The sequence below is a fragment of the Apis dorsata genome, unplaced genomic scaffold (genome assembly GCF_000469605.1).
Source record: "Apis dorsata unplaced genomic scaffold, Apis dorsata 1.3 scaffold_231, whole genome shotgun sequence".
In the NCBI taxonomy this organism is placed as follows: Eukaryota; Metazoa; Arthropoda; class Insecta; order Hymenoptera; family Apidae; genus Apis; species Apis dorsata.
Genome location: NW_006263513.1, coordinates 1042927 through 1047729, shown reverse-complemented (window position 1 = coordinate 1047729; position 4803 = coordinate 1042927). Strand labels below are relative to the sequence as shown.

Below are 4803 nucleotides of genomic sequence, written 5' to 3'. Positions count from 1 at the left end.
GGCCGTATTTTATCGATACTGCGTGTATATACGTGTATATATATATATATATATATGTTACACGCGAGCGAGAAAACGGGCAGGGCAGAATGATTTATGTATTTAATTTTCACGTGGTTGCTTCGCGTGATTAAAAATTCACGTGGAAATTGGTTGAATTTCCACGTATTGAAAAATGATTGAAACGAGGTGGTAGGTAGGAGGATTTTGTTGTAGTAGTTGCGTCGGAGGTGTGAATGTGTTACGGAACGGTTAAAGTGTATTTTTATTTTCCGTGTAATTATTCGTTTCCTGCTCGCTTTTGAACGATCGATTCTCGGCTATGAGATTTTATGTATCGTGACGTAAGGAGAATTTTGTTGATGCTTTATCTGAAAATATCTCTGATGTTATGATGTTACAATTTTGTTTGAATCGAAGACGAGTTACAATTAATTGTACTTGAAGCGTTAGTTTAATTAGGGTGTCTCTGTTACACAATATTTCCATTTAGAGTTTGTTATTATTGAATTCGTAGATTTGCAGATGAGATCGTTTTATAATTTATATTCCTTGAAAATTTTTAAGGAAACAATTTTTTTCTTTTTTATTCATTGATCAAGATGTGTCGTATCTTATTCCGATAATTAATTAAAATCCTTTTAATTAAGAAAGAAAAAAAAGTTTTCATATTACAAAAAAGGATGAGAGAATTTAAGAGGGTAATAGCCATTTTTACTGGAATCTTATTCCACTCTTTATTGAATATTTACGAAAAAAGGCCAAGATATTGCTTCTCTCTATTAAACCAGCGGAATAATTTTATGCAAACAACGGCGATTCAAAAGTTTTTGAAACAAATTAGTTTTTGGACGTAGTGTGTTTGGAGCAAGTGGATTGAGACACAAGTAGTCGGACGTATCAGGTCACGATGATTTTTTTTAAGAACTTTTCAGAAAGGTCAGCCAATAACGATTATTGGCCGGCAACTTGGAGCTTATCCGGGAAGGTGGTGGCCAATAAAGGCCAGAGGAGCGTTGCTAGTGACCTGAGAGAGAAAGAGAGTTAAGATATCCCTTTGTTCTACCAAATTCCATCTTATCTATAATCGATTAAAATGTTTTCTCTTTCTTCTCTATTCCAATGCATGCACTTCTATTATTGACCATTATTAAAACCATTTGAGAAACGTATAATATCGTACAATCGTACCTTGTTATCTGGCACACGACATAGAATGTTTCAAAAATTGTTGTTTTTTTCTTCTTCTTCTTCTTCTTCTTATTTATCGAATTATTGCGAGCGAGTGAGAAATATAGAGAAAGATTTGAATTTTTCATGCAATTCACATCCGTTCCATATAATGTTCGATACAATTTGCATTGGGGGAAAAAACGTTTTCCGATGCAAATTTAAGAATCGATCGAAATCGAGCAATCGAACAAATATTTAATAACATGTCTTGCCGATATAATAAATCCGATAATAAATTGGAACTATCGATACGTCATTAATCGCGATTCTATTAAGACCAGTTACAATATTATAATTATCGCATAATTAATCGAACGACCATGATTCTCTTATCGACAAAGTGAAAACAGGTGAATACAGTTTTGAAAATACGGCGAAATGATTCCGAAGGTCTTTCCAATTAATACGATCACGCAATCCTGTTAATACCAACATACCACGTGATGCATACCGAAATAACGAACGAAACGATAGAAATATCTCCGTCGAGCGATTAAAATTCATTTAAATTCGAAAATTAAATATTAAACCGTTCCATTTAACAAGATGTACACACTCCCATCCATAACTTATCAATTTTAATGTTTAATCAAATATAATTTGCGATAAGATTTTCACGTGATGATTCACCCATAACGTTAAATAATAATAATCTATAATCCTTTAAATTTACACGAACTTATAATACACATTCACATCGATCTTAAAAACCTTAAAATCTTCCACAACGATATTATTTATAATATCCAAAATTGATTCGCCCTATTCACCATATTATCAAACCTACCAAAAGTTTCATTGCGGTCTCAAGTTCGGTCGAGTAACGGACATCAACTTGTTGATTTACAACATCAGCCACGAAACTGTGGTTGCTCAGAGGTGCTCCAGCTCAGTTGGCGGGGCCATCACTTTCTAATGGCGATCCTAAAACTCTCGAACACCGTTATCGTCGTCGTCATTTCTCTCTCTCTCTCTCCTTCCCTCCCCCTCCTCCGAATTCCCGCGAATCCTCTCCTCGAATACCTATCACAGAATTGTTTCCTGCCGAACTTTCGCGATTCCGATTCACGATCGATCGATCGATCGATCCGGATTCGCTTGGTGGAACAAGCCGGATAGTAATGTAAACGATTACTCGATGGTTCCTCCCGTTCGTTTCGTTTACGGGCCGATCAAAACATCTATGAATATTTAAACGTTGCGAAACAAACGTTGTACAGGGTTTCCAGGGTTTATTCCATAATCGTTCGATCCCCTCTCCTCTCCTCCCTTCCCTCTCCTCTCGTCGAAACGCGCGCTCGATCGAATTAGCTTATTTTACAAGTTAATTGCAAACAAAAGCGGGAGGGATAATTGGGTTAAACGACAGCGTTATGCTAAAATCGTTGACTCGTTATTGGTGTGGGCGCTTTATGTTAACGCGGTTAACGCAGAAAAGTTGGTACAGGAGTTGGATAACACTGTGGGAACTCGTCGATTTTCCCTCTTCTTCTGTGGAAGGAGGAGGGGAGGAAGGGGGAGGGGGTGTTCGTGGGGGACGCTTTGGCACGCCTAAAACTGGGGCTCGGCCCGGGGATTATCAATGCTAATTAAGGCGTTAACGCGAATTTTATACGGCAGGAAGGATGCCGCGGAGACGATGGAAAGAAGTTTCCAACCCGGCGTAGTTTAGCCCAGTTTTAAGCGGTGTCGTTCCATTATTTTATAGTATATACAGGAGGAGATGCCTTCGAAGTTACAACATCGTCGTGGCTTTCCCAACCCCTAGCCCGATAATACCCGATAATGGAGCGGGTCGATTAATTATTTTAAACCTCCGCGCTCGCTAAAGTCAACGAGAAACTAAATTGAGTTCGAGCCGAAGATATAGCCGAACGTTGTTCCATTGAATAAAGGATAGAGTACAATTAACTTTTCCAGTACGGTTCGATCAGTTGAGGATAGATGATTGTTAAAATATTTCGTTTTCTTTCTTTCTTTCTTTTTTTTTTTTTTTTTCACGTAGCTAAATATTAATTCAACCTCGTGATTCATCAATTGGCGAATCTTAGCGCTTAGCTCTCCACTCTTTATAGATCTTCATCGCGATCACGAAATTTATTTATCTGCAATTTTTTTTATCGTTAAAATATATATACATGTAAAAATTTCTTTAAAATTCTTAAATGGTTCGAATTATAAATATCGATAATTGTACATCGTTTCCAGAAGAAACACGAGGGGGAAGGACTTTCGCGCGATACGTGAATATAACAGGAGAGGCACGCAGGAGATTTGATTAATCACAGTTAATGAGATGTAAGCTTCTTGGCCTGACTCGGCTCCTTTTTGCCGTGCAGCTGACAGACTTCATCAGAGATACGCGGAACTGCAAACTGCACTTTACCACGTTTTGCAATTCGCTTAGCATGCAGCTCCGCATTGCCATCAACCGGGTTCCGCTTCTGTCCTGTACTTCTGTCTTCCGTCTTCTCTTCTCGAGTTTCACCCTCCTCCTCCTCCCCCCTTCCTCCGTACATCGCGTGCAAAGCAGATTAAACGAACGAACCAAATTGAGGTACTTAAGTCATCAGAAAGCAACCTGGAAGGAGGGTCAGGGAGATAGAAAAGGAAGGGAATCGAGCGAGATGGAGTAAGATTAGACGAAACTGTGCTTTTAAGTCGAGCTGCTTTATGAATGGATTCGTCTGGTTTTCGAAATTTCAAATGTCTCGTCTTTGATGATCGAATAAACGACGGAAGGGATTTAAAAATTGCCAAACAAATTTTGAGTTGTAAGTTTCTCAAGATTTTTTGCTAATTTGCTAATTGGTAAATTAACTAATTCATTCATATTATTCGAAAGTATATATCTTTTATGTTTAAAAATGTAAGTGTGAAAGATGAAATTAGAAAAATATTAATTTAATCGATATATGAAAAAGAAGTGAAATAGAGAGTTCCTTTTTTTTTTTACACGAATCATAAGTTTTAAAATCCAAATTTAAATAATAATACTTTGCTATAGTAAGTTTTCTTTTATAGAGAATAATAATTCATATCGATTAATTTATTAAAAAAAACTCTATTTAAAAAAACAGATATACCCTTCAAATATCCACTTGCAAAAAAATCGCCCTATATTACTCACCCTATACATTTATAAATATTTCATTCTTAAAAATTTCTTACACGTATAACTATTCAATGGATAACCAACTATTCAAGATGTTCCATCGAAGTCACCATCGAGCCCTTCACTTAATCATTCCAAACAATTCCATCAAGTCCTCTTCCATCTTCTTCCTCCACGCGTTTCCCTTTTACCCACCCCCACACCCGCTTCTCCACGGGAGAAACGATTAATTATAACCCTCGATCGATCGTCAACTCCCAGAATTGCGTGTCAACCAACGGAACAACCCTTCGCCGCCCCCGCATAAAGATCGCCTCCCAATTCGAAACTTTCCACCCCTTTGTCTTTCTCCCGACTTTACATCCCGTCGCGCGGTTAAATCGCGCCACCGCCTCGAGATAAATCTCCATCCTCCCTCTTCGCTTTCTTCGCTACAGCCTTTCGACCTTTCTTCC

At 37.8% G+C, this 4803-nt stretch overlaps 1 protein-coding gene across 21 annotated transcripts in view; it reads right to left on the bottom strand.

Moving 5' to 3' along the window:
- The window catches only part of LOC102673156 (RNA-binding protein Musashi homolog Rbp6), a 795620-nt gene that overhangs the window by 63253 nt on the left and 727564 nt on the right, over positions 1–4803 (bottom strand). The window lies entirely within an intron of this gene.